The sequence below is a fragment of the Talpa occidentalis genome, unplaced genomic scaffold (genome assembly GCF_014898055.3).
Source record: "Talpa occidentalis isolate TD23 unplaced genomic scaffold, MPIMG_talOcc4v2.1 talOcc4.4, whole genome shotgun sequence".
In the NCBI taxonomy this organism is placed as follows: domain Eukaryota; kingdom Metazoa; phylum Chordata; class Mammalia; order Eulipotyphla; family Talpidae; genus Talpa; species Talpa occidentalis.
The window spans coordinates 42433154-42445713 of record NW_023604295.1 but is presented as its reverse complement, the minus strand read 5'-3'; the positions used below and the strand labels follow the sequence as shown (position 1 = coordinate 42445713).

At 44.6% G+C, this 12560-nt stretch overlaps 1 protein-coding gene across 1 annotated transcript in view; it reads right to left on the bottom strand.

The window, feature by feature from the left end:
• SLC12A8 (solute carrier family 12 member 8) overlaps nucleotides 1-12560 on the bottom strand; it is a 122525-nt gene that overhangs the window by 60669 nt on the left and 49296 nt on the right. The gene's annotated exons all lie outside the window — the stretch shown is intronic.

Genomic DNA, 12560 nt, shown 5'->3' with positions numbered 1-12560 from the left:
CCAGATGGATGCAGTGACTGGGGGTGCCTAATAGGGGAACTCGTGTTCCTGCCTGGGATGGCTCCAGCTTACATCTGTTGTCTAGGAGTGTTCTTCAAAACAGTCGGGAAGTATCCTGACACGACCACCTGGAGGATGTAGGGAGGAGAGCAAGGAGAAGGAGGGATGATGCTCTTCTAGGCTGGGCTTGGGTGCTGTGCCCCAGGTACCCAACTGTTAGAAAGTATGGTCATGGCCCAGCAATGGCAGCAGCAGGAGCACCAGAGAGCTTGTTAGAAATGCAGACTCGGCTCTCTCTCCTCTTCTCCTCTCCCCCTGCATCCCACGGGCCTCCTGCTGTAACAAGCTCCCCAGATCTTGAAGCTTGAGAAGCTCTGTCTCAGAGCATAACCCAGGGGCCTCCAGGGACCTATTAATCCAGGATAAACATGGTAATATAATCATTACTGAGACCCACTTTGTTCCTGTTGTGACACCAGGGGTCTATAACCAAAGCATGGCTCTGACAGCTGTAGTAAACATAACACAATCTTTCAGATAGGGCCAGCAGTCACAGGCACTTGTCAATTTGACAGGGCCCAGGAATGCAACCCCAGGGAGGTATTCTAGGGACTGCCCCATTGCCTCATGCTTGCCTGGGCTTTGGGTACCTGTGTGCTGGGGTGGACTAATCCTGCCAGTAACCCCAGCTCCTGCACAGAAATAGTGAGGCTCACTACTTCTTCAGAAGACATCCCTGATGATGAACTTGCAAAGTCTAGGACCAGAATGACAAGTTGAATGGAGAGGATTCTGGGGCCCGTTCTGCTAAAAGCTCAAGAACTTCTGAAGCAAGCAGAAAGGAGAGCAAAGGCAAGGGAGGCCCACACTAATCCTTGTGTTATACACCTTTCAGGTGTGATTTGGGTCTTCACTTGTTGCCAACTCCAACCTAGTGCTCCCCAAGAGGCAGCACTTTCCTGCCAACTCCACTCTGGCCAACTCCACGCTTCACACCAGCCAGCATCCGCAGGCCCCCTCCGGTTACAGAACAGGTCTGCGGTTGGTTCTCTCTGCACCACTCATCAACCTGGGGTTCTCTCTCTGGTTCTCTGTCTGTAGGTAGCCACTTCATTCCCCACCCAAGTGTGAGTGACTTGAGGGCATGTCCCCCTGACTTTGTGCCTCTCACAGACCCACTGTAACGCCTCTCAATTCAGTGTGTCCCGCAAAATACTCGAGCCAGAGAGTGCCATCTTTTGCCGTCCACAGCCACTTGGAGGACAGCTTACTCCCCACAACCAGAGGACCTTTTCCTGTGCAGTGAGATGAGCACAAGGCCCAGTGGGACAGGGAGCCAGATACTGGCAGGCTATGTGGGCCCATCCCTCAGGGTGTCCCTCCCCACATCCATGGAACTCCCAGCTGTACAGGGTTGAGGCACGAGGGCCCAGCAGTGTGAAAGGACCCTCCCAGGCAGTGACTGCATGCTGCAGGCATCCACCCCCAGGATCCTGCCAGGGAACCTGTCGGCCAAGCCCCCTCCTACTCACAGAGCTGGAGCAGACACAGGGGTAGGGTCTGGGCAGTGTTGGCTCTGCTTCCCTCTGCAGCCATGACCAGTGCTTTAGGCTCTTCACCCTAGTGGTCCCTTTCTCTGCTTTCCAAAACCAAAGCCAGAAAGTGAAAATAACCCAAAGGAGATGGAGAGAGGATGCTGGAGCTAAAGGACTCTGGCCAGTTGCTCTTCGTTTATCAGAATCAAACTCAAAACAAGAGGAAGGCCTGAGTCGTGCCTGCTCCTGCCTCTTCTCTAGCCAGACAAATGCAAGGACTACAGCCCACACAGAACCTTCTGCCTAGGGCCAAATGTACAAAGCCAAGGAATTCAAGATAGGTTATGTTTTATTTTCTCCCTCTTCCAGAGAAATATTAGATGTTCCACTCATCGAATTTTTAATTTTTCCCTTGGACTGACTCTTTGGGTTGACATATGCCATATACCTGTTCCTCAGCCCATTACTGACAGGACAGTGGGGAGTCCTGGTTGGCCAGGCCATGGGCATGTGTCCACCCCGGCCCCAGGGACGGAGAAGAGAGACAGGGGAGTTCTGGGAACATGGTTCTCAGAAGCAGGGGAGGAACAAATACCAGATATTAAAAATCTAAAACTGAACCAAGAACCACCCCCATCAGGTCTGCTCACTTCATCAACAGTGCACAGCCCCGTTTCTTCCTTCATCCCCACCCAGTGAGATCTAAGTACTATTTGACCCTGAAAGCAGGCTGCACAAGTCCAAGGTCTTTGTTGCCACTCCTAATATTTAAGACCTGTGCAACATTTGGCTGAGATTTGCAGCAGCCCCAGAACCAAGGAAATTCTCTCAGAAAAATGGCAAGACCTGTGCTGGGCTCCCAAATTTGACTCATCTAATTTTGAAGATAAGAAACCACCAACATAAAACATTAGGCTAACAAGAGGACAAGGTGGAGGCAAAGAGGAAAAAGATCAGGGAGGAAAACTGCACACAGAGAGAAACAAACCTAAAGGAAGAAAGACTGAGGTTGGAAGAAAAGAATATAGAAACTAGGTAGGTTTTGAGGAAAATTAGAGATCACTACTTCTGTGGGCTTCATCTGCAAGAGTTCAGAAACTCTTAATCTGGACATGAGTCTTTGTTTGCAAATCCTCATTTTTCTAAACCTCTAAAAATTCTCCTATTCAAATCCTATCTTTCCCCTTTTGGGGTCAAAGTACCATTGAGAATCTGGCAGTATTTCTGGACCCTTTCCTAGAAAATTAGACTTCCATAACATTTTGTATGCACTTTTAGGGAGTTATGGATTAAAAATTGCGTATTCTAGAAGTTCCACTCTAATTGGGAGGCCTATAATGGCCAAAGCAAAAACACCCAACTGCCAGATGAAACTAAGACAAAAACAGGCTGTGTTGACACTTAGGTGTATTCAATCCATCAGATCAAGCTTTTAATTATACCATTGGCTTCACTGATAGAATTTGGGGGGGGCTAAACACCTTTCCCTAGTTACTACCTGACAGTGATACTAGAAGCAAAGCTGCTTACTCGAAGGGGTCGTGTATATGGATGTTATTATGCAGTAAAAGGTCTGCCTTTGACTCAGGTAGCAATGTTTGTGCTCAACTTGTCAGATCAGTGATATAATTAATGCACATATATGCAGTAGTCCCCAAATCTGAATATGCATAGGAATTATCAGTGTGCTGGTTTAAAAATGCAGATTACTATTCCAAAATTTGAGAGTCTAATTCAGACCACTTTTTTTTTAATTTAAAGGGTTTTTTTTTTAATTAATTAATTTATTTATACAAGCACTGGGTACAGTCAGAGGCACGGGAGGGTGAGAGGATTCACCAGAACAAGAGCAGGGAACAGAACAGGCAGACTGATGAAACACACTGTTGAGGGGAGCAGCGGGCGCAGCAGGAGAGGTCTGCGTGCCTGTGGGACCCTCGCTGGTGGCCGGGGATCGAACTGGCACTGCAGATGCTGAGGGCAGCTTCGCAGCCCAGTGCTCAACTGCTGCGCCACAAGGGGAGGCCCCCAGATCACTTTTTAATGAGCTTCTAGGTGACTCTAAGGCAGGCAGGCTCCAGACCAAATTCAGAGATACCCATTGTTCTTGCAGAAAATTGCAAACCTGAGAGGTTAAGGTTCTGGCCTAACAAATCAGCTGATTCGGGGCCTCTTTGGTGGCACAAAGAGTTAAGTCTCAGCACTATGAAGCTATTGGCAACCACTGCAACACACGTTCGATCCCCAGCCAGGGAGTTGACCCACATGGCACAGCAGACATCTCCTGTCTTGCCTGCTGCTCCCCTCAGCAGTGTATTTCAGTCAATCTGCCTGTTCTGTTCCCCACTCTTGTCTCTGGTGAATTCTCTCACCCCCCACACCTCTGCCCTGTACCCTAGTTCTTCGATGCATAAATAAAATAAATCTTTTTAAAAAAATCAGCTGATTCCCTACTCACTGGAATGCTGTCTTCATATACCAGGGACTAGGCATACATCCCAGGGTACTGTGTCACAGCATCAGAGAGACTGCCTTTACAGGGTGAAAAAAGGTAAATAAAAAAATATAAGGCATAAAATGTATGGTGCCAGGTGAAACTCTCCTAGGGCCTTTAAGGCAGTGGTTCCTAGATCTGGCAGTGCATAAAGAACCACCTGGTGTAGGTGTACTTCCTACAATTCAGATTCCAGGCTCCAGCTATTAGGGAATAAATATATGCATACATATTTATAAAAACATACATACACTAGAGTATATATATATTAATGGCAAAGTGTGCTTTGATGAAGGCACCAGACCATTATCATACAAATGTTTTAAAAAACTAAAGTGCCCTTAAGCTTTTTCACCAAAAAACAGTGAAATTACCAGGGTTTTCTTCTTCTTTTCTCTTTTTCTCTTGCTCCTCTTTCTCTGTGTCACAGTAACCAACAGGAAGATGGGCTGTCCTGGCTGGCCCCATATGGGCTACAGATGGTGACGGTTTTGGACGGTTGGCCCATCCCCTCCTCCCATGACCAGGAGTAATGTATAGATATCATTTTCTGGCTATGCAGTGGAGTTGGTTGGGAGGCACTAGGTCATGTGGCCAAAAAAAAAGCTCATGAGAAGGGAGAAACTGCTCAGTCCAGAGGACGTGGCTGAAGTATTTTCGGGCTCTCTGCAAGGTGGAACTTAGACACAAAAAGGAAACCACAATGTGTCCAAACTTAGCCACCTTGGACTTGCACATGATTGGTGGTGGGAGGGGGGTGTCCGGGAAAAGCCTGCTTAGCTGAGGATCCAGGACAGATCACAGCTCCTCCACCAGAGCGGCCTCCACAACCACAAGAGTGCCTCAGCTTTGTCTAGACTTCCCAGTAGCAAAGCACTCCTATTGATCATACTTCCTTGATTTGGGTATGACGTTTTCAAACATCTTGATATTCTGAAATGTGCATGTCTTATAATCAAATGTAGACTTAATGTAATCTTTTTTTTTCCAACTGAAAATACAGTATGTCTTAAAATTTATGCTGTCTTAGAATGGAGGAAATTGGGTATGTCACCTCATCTAATCCCGAAACAACCTGTGGGGCAGGGATTACCATTGACGGTTTTCCAGAGGAGGAACTGAAGCTCAGACAGCTGGCTGCCCAAGCTCGAGGAGTGACAAAGTGGTCAAACCATAGCTGGACTCCACTCCCCCCGGGGTTCCTCTGACACTCTGTGGGCTCGGACCGTAGGAGCTCAGGCCTGGAAGTGAATGCCAGGCGAGGAGCCCTCTGTAAAGGGTCTGCCCTGGGTTTTGCTTCTGCAGTGCAAGAAGCAAAAGTGATTTTCCTTTTACTCCAAATTTGAGAAAAAATGGAAATGCATAGGCAGGGCCTGATGGTACCATTGGTTTGTTTCAGACCATCACTTCTGCTTCGGGGACTAAAGAGCCCACACGACCCCTCACACAGTCATCACACTGGGCACGTCTAAGGCTAAGATGGTGCTCATTTGGCCAGTAATTACAGATTTATTATTGAATTTATTGTTTATTTTTGAATGTTTTTTATTTCTTGCAACTGGAACTATAATATTACACCTTAACAAATACAGCATTCCTACCATTTTCAGAGGAGTAGGAAGAAATTTAATAGAAAAAAATCATCAAAATAATTTTTAAAAAGTAATTTTCTACAATATTCATGTTCTAGAAGAGAACCCCACAGACATACATGCAGACACACAAACTCTATAGAAAAATAGCGGCTATGTACATCCACCATCATTGCTAATCCTTGAAAATGTCCTCCGAGGGAGGCTTTTCCTCCTCACAGACTCTGAGAGTCTTCGAGACTTATTCACAGCCATGCAGAGAGCAAGGCACCCTGCTGGGCAGCACTAATCATGCAATCACGACACGTCATTACCAATGATCTTCCCCAGTAATCTCCTCGTTTCATGAGGGCGGGGACCATATCCACATTATTGTCCACTCTACCCCGGAGCCCGGCTCCCACCACTTGTTGGTGGCTGGATGGAAGGGAGACAGGAAGGGAGGCAGGAGGTGGGGTGTGTGCAGCGTGGCAGCCCCTGGCGCAGGCGCTTTTCCCACCCCCACACTTCCCTATCTTGGACTGTGCGCTGACAATCTGTTTGAAGGCCTTCAATCTCCTAACACTTGTATTGCACCACCACTAGCTGTTGATTTGTGTTTCCAGGACTGTGTCCATCTGCCTGACTGAAGCCTGATCTAGCACTTTGCCGTCAGTCACTTGGCAAAGTAGAACTGAGAGCCTGATGTGTGCCAGGTACTTTCTAAGACGCTGGATAAAATGGCAGGAAAATGCAATTCCTGTCCTTCAAACACCTCAAACATTGACCTCTGTATTTCTACTCAACTCGGAGTGTCCTCAGCATCCAGACTAGAGAGGGTTTTCTGAAGCTGCCCCCCACGCACCCCTAGATATCACCAGCACTTCTGCTATTTCTCATGCTTTGCTTTGTTCTTTTCAGAGACACCATGGGATGATAAGAATTGAGCTCTCCTCTCTACCTTCTGGCATGTTCTCATACTTTTTCACTCAGGGCACACGTTGTGAGCAGGGAGGCTGAGGAGAACGCGAGGAGCTAGATGGGGGGAATCACAGCGTCATGAGACGGTATGACTGGAGTAACCAGGCTTCGGGAAGCGGGAAGTGCCTCTTTGTCTTACAAGTGAGGAAAGAGGAGGTGAAAGTCCCCCCACCTACCTGTCACTGCGGGATTCGGCTGTTCTTGGCCAGTGTCCCTCCATGATACCTACTCTGCACAGCAACAGGTAAGGGTTGGGTTGAACAGGTTCCACAGTCGACTGACTTCTAACAGATGATGAATCTAAAATCAGGTTTCCTTCTGAAGCAACTAATTCCCAAGTGATGCTAGGTCCTGGCCCAGAGTCCCCCCAATAGTGGAGGAGAGGACCCTGGCTCCATGTCTCCCAGTGCAAAACACTTTAACTATGGTCTTTCACTTTACTAGTTAGAAAGTTCTCAAAATGCATTTTAAAATTATGTCCTAAGTGCAGTGCTTATTTTTTAATTCAGTCAAATAGCATATCAGCTCTAGGGGCTAGGAGCCATGTGAGCTATTGATAGATGGTTAAGAAGAACATGGATCCTGAAGTCAGACACTGGTGTCCAAATTCTGCCTCCACGGCTCCCTAGCTGCATGACCTTGGGCAAGACCATCTCTCCAAACCTCAGTTTTCTCATCTTTATGGCAGAGACAGTAACAACACTTAGATCCCAAAGGTATTGTAAGGATAAAGTGACACATGAAAAATGCTCAGCATGGTATCTGGCACACAGAGAAAACAAACATTAGCTGGTAACCATCCTTGGTCACTACGTACCTTCAAATGTTAGATTCAAGAAATCTACGGCAACATGAATTAACCCATAAATTAAACTTTTTTTCTCTTCTTATTAAATTAATTCATTTTATTTTCTTCTCCACTAGAAGCAGAAATATATTTAATGTTTCAAAAAGTATTTCTTGTATCTGGGCCATTTGATAAAGCATGTCTGGCAAGGGCCCTGAAGGGTTTGTAATGCACCAACTGACACAGACATCTGACAGAAAAATCTGATAGCCTAAAGTAATAAATATGAAGTGTTAAGAGCTGGGAAACAGTTTATGTATCACTTTTCTTAATCATTAGGCTTACTATTTTGGGGGGAACCTCATCATCCAACATATTAAATTTTTCCAAAATTTATTTAAAAGTTCCAATTGCAAGAAATAAAAAACATTCAAAAGTAAACAATAAATTCAATATTTTTTTTAAAAAGCAGAATTTCCCCCTTCACACCTCTAGATTTTTATTGTCATTAAGTGAGAGGATTTTATTTAGGCAATGCAAAGTGATTCTACAAAAGCTTTTTTTTTTTTCTACATGAGTCATCAAGCACTGTATTCACTAAATTATTTTTTAAATTTTTTAATATTTTTACATCATTTTTCACTTTTGCACAATGCATGCATTTTCATCCTGGTTATCAGGAAGATGTGGTACATATACACCATGGAATATTACTCAGCAATCAAAAAAGATAAACTCATGCCGTTTGCAGCAACATGGATGGAGCTGGAAGGGATCATGCTCAGCAAAATAAGCCAGAAAGAAAAAGAAAAATACCAGATGGTCTCACTCATAGCAGGAATTTAGAAAACCTAAATAAGGGACCAGGAAAAAGACTAATTATAATAAAGAAAAATCAAAATCAACAAGCAACAAGCAACTATAAACCAGAGATACACTATGGGGCAGGGGGTGGGAGTAGGATCAAAACAAGGGTGGTGGGAATTGTATGGGGACTATAACCAGGATGAAAACACACCTCTAGATTTTTTGTTGAGGGTGAAAAAGACTGTTGTTTGGACCACAGAGCTATGAAACAGACTTTATTTTCACTTGTAAATGAGGGCCACAGAGAGAGAACCCAGCCAGGGGGCAGAGACCCTCCCCTGGGCTGTGGTCACACTCCCAGTTGCTCTGAGCTTGAGGTTGTGGACAGGGAGACTACCCTGGCATCCAAAGGGAGAATGTATGTGTGAAAAAAAATCTAAAAATACATAGTGTGCCAGAGATCATACAAACGAGTTTCCTTCAGAGCAAGAAGGTTTTAGTCACTGCAGCTGGCCAACACCTATGGCAGGAAGTGCAATGTTTGGGTTCATGTGCCAGGCACTGTGCTGAGTGCTTTCTAGGGGATATTTCAGGTGGTCAGGTCATCAGTGCATGGGACCTGGCTTGGGTTTCTGTGAGTGTCCACTCAGAGCCAGTGGCATGGAGCAAAACAAATATTCACAGCTGGATCTTGGAAACTTTATTGTTTTGGATCATAAACTAACATGAGAAAAATCAATCAATGGGTCTCGTTTGTTCAAAGAAATCTTGTTTGCTTGTGTTTAAGGCTTATGTGTATATTCCCCACAACAGTGGTGGATTGCAGACAGGGTGGGAGGCAGCACCGGGAAGGAGGAGATGGAAAAAACAGAGATATTTAGAAAGACATGAAGAGAATGAGATCAGAAAATTACTTTCCAAATAGCATCTGGTCTTCATCTGTACCTCCACCTCTACCGCCTCATCCAGGCGGGGTTCTCCTGGCTTGGTCAATCGCAGCTGCCTCAAATGGCTCCTCCGCTTTAGTCTCCTCCACTTTCACCCACACTGACCCCAGGTAGGGCTTCCAAAGAGTGAATCTGATTCTGCTTCTCCCCTACTTAAAAGAAAAACCTAAGTAACCTTGCTTACTTTCTGCATTTTTAAAACTCACAAGGAGTTTTTTAATTATTCCCGGTTATTTTGTTTACTTATGTTTGTTTTTCTAACTACAAAGACATTAGAAAATTCCCAAGACAAGACATGTCATCAAGTCTATGTGTATATTACGTTCCATCTGGGACTTCTGAATGTTGCCACATTATTTTAACTTTAAAAATACTATATACTCTTTAAGTTTATGTAAAAAAAAATTTTAAAGAAATAGTCTCTAGCAGTCACATTTAAAAATTAAACATGTTATTTTTATAGGAAATAAATTAGAATTAGAACCTTGATCTTGAACTTCCAGCTTTCTAGAACTGTGAGAAAATTAATTTCTGTTGTTCAAGCAATCATTTTCTGGCCCATGGTATAAACATGGTTTCTCTGTACCAGACAATCCCGGAAACACTCGATAATTACCAAGCTTATATCTTTCGAGGATACAGGTCATGAGAATGTATTTCTGCCTCATGATCTCCTAGTTCCCTATGACCCTGATTTCCTAGCATAGATGGGTGTCAGAAGTAAAGGTAACCACACCGAGGCTGGTCCTGAGCAAGCCCACTGTCCAAGAGAGTTCCTATGAGACCCCGCCCAATCAGATCTCTCTCCATGAGAGTGAAGGCGGAGACCCTGAAAAGACTGTCAATATGGGGTCTCCCTGGTGGCGCAAGGGGTTAAGGAGCAACCTAAGAAGGTGTCCGCAGCCACTGTAGCACATGTTCGATCCCTGGCCAGGGAGCTACCCACAGGGTGCAGCAGACCTCTCCTGTCTCACCTGCTGCTCCCCTTAGCAGTGTATTTCCATAGATCTGCCTGTTCTGCTCCCCATTCTGTCTCTGGCGAGTCCTCTCACTGCCCCCCTCCCCACACCTCTGGCCAGTACCCCAGCTCTTATATTCATAAACAGATCTTTAAAAAAAAAAAAAGACTGTCATGTGGCTGTAATTTCAACAGCCATAAGCATTAGCATATCAGCTTTCACCTGGGCTTGCTGTACAAGTTAATCTTTGAAGTACCAGGGCCCAGAGGGGCTACATGGCTGCTGAGAGCTTCCTGAGTTTCCCAGTCTCTTCACACTCAATCATGATCACCTCTGGACATGACCCTTCCTTGAACCTGGAAAAGCTGACCTCCTTCCAGCTCTCTCCTGCTAACCCTGCTCCATCACTCTATAAGCTCCAGCATACCTAACTTCCTGTATTGTCTAGAACTTTCTACGCACTTTCTCATCTCTGATCTTCACACTTCGCATCTCTGTCCCTGTCTTTGGGTTCACTCCTCCCAGCTTACCACCAGGCAAAGTCCTGTGTAACCTCCAAGGTCCACTCAAATGTCCCCTTGTCCTGAAACCCTGTCTGACATTTCAAAGTAAAGGTCCTTCCACTGTCCTCCACCAGAACTTGCATATTTTCCTTTATAACATTTAACCAATACATGGTGATTATTTGGTTAGGGGAGAGAATGGCCTAAATTCTCATGTGCCTCTTAAACTTCTAGCTTTGGGTGTGTACCTGGTGGCACTCAGGAAATTTTATTTTTTAGGTAATTGATTAGAGTAGGAGAGAGAGGGACAATGAGAGAGAGGGAGAAAGGAAGGATAAGAGGAAATGAAGGAGGCAGGGAAAGAATGCTAGCAAGATAAAACTTTTCAATGAGTTGTGGAAAACCTGTTCAGGAATATGTGCACTTTTCCATTTCAACCTGAGCTTTCATTTTAAAGTAAACGATCTATTTTCAGTTCTAGTGAGTGCTGATACTCATTACAGAAACCTTTTAGACAGCTTAAGGTGTTTCCTTAAATATTATTGCCACATATTTCAAGCATAGAATCACTGGGGAAAACAGTGACTCTATGCTTGGTAATCGATAATTACCAAGCTTATATCTTTCGAGGATACAGGTCATGACTATTTATTTCTGCCTCGTGATCTCCTAGTTCCCTATGACTCTGTTTTCCCAGAGCGATGCCTAAAACTTGTTTCTCTATAACCTGCAAACTCTCTAAAAGTCAGGGAGAAAGGCTCTTACAGTCACTTGGGAAGGTTTTCACAAAGCAAATTCAGTTTCTGACAACTGTGATAAAGTATCAACCCATGAGGTCATAACAAGTAGGCTCAAGCATTTACTGTGACCCTAGATTACAAATCACATAGCAGCAACCCAAGAGAAAATACCTTCTTCGTATCTCTTCTACAGTATCATCCCAAGTAATTTCAAAAAAGTTTCAGAAACCTTCTGCTTACAAGGCATAATTCAGATCTTCACAATCTTTACAAATGGTCCCTGAAGTCAGAGGTATAATCTACATGATGGTTACAGTCCTGAATAGAGGAGGTTGCCAGGGCAAGAGAGACAATGATCTTTCATAAAAAGATATACTAATATTCCTTTAAAAATATAAACTAATATTCCTTTATAGATGAAAAATGCCAAACCCTAGAAGGGAAAAAAGTAAATAAGATCCTATTATTTAAAACATTTTTAAACGTGGTCAGTTTTTCATTCAAAATTATTAACATACTTTCTGCTTGCAGACACCACTGAGTAAGCAGAGTAAGCATCGTAAAAGTCTCCACTTCCAGCACTATTTACAATAGCTAAGATATAGAAACAACCTAAATGCCCAAAAACAGATGACTGGATCAAGAAAATGTGGTATACACAATGGAATACTACACAGTGTCAAAAAAGATAACCTATGCCATTTGCAGCAACATGGATGGAGCTGGAAGGGATCATGCTCAGTGAAAAAAGTCAGAAGGAAAATGAAAAATACCAGATGGTATCACTTATAGGAGGAATATCTGGAATCTAAACAAAGTATCAAAAAACAGAGACAGGGCCTCCCCTTGTGGCGCAGCGGTTGAGCGCTGGGCTGCGAAGCTGCCCACAGCCTCTGCAGCACCTGTTCGATCCCCGGCCACCAGTGAGGGTCCCACAGGCGCGCAGACCTCTCCTGCCGCGCCCACTGCTCCCCTCAGCAGTGTATTTCGTCCGTCTGCCCGTTCTGCTCCCCGCTCTGGCTCTGGTGAATTCTCTCATCCTCCCGCGTTTCTGTACCCAGTGCTTGTATAAATAAATAAATCTTTAAAAAAAAAAGAAAAGAAAAAGAGACAAACTATAGGCAAACTATAGGTCTGAGGCATACAGCAGGGGAAAGGTATAGGGAGGTAGAGGGATCAAAACAGGGGAGGCAAGAGCACAGAGACTAAGGTGACAGTTCACAGGTGAAATGGTGG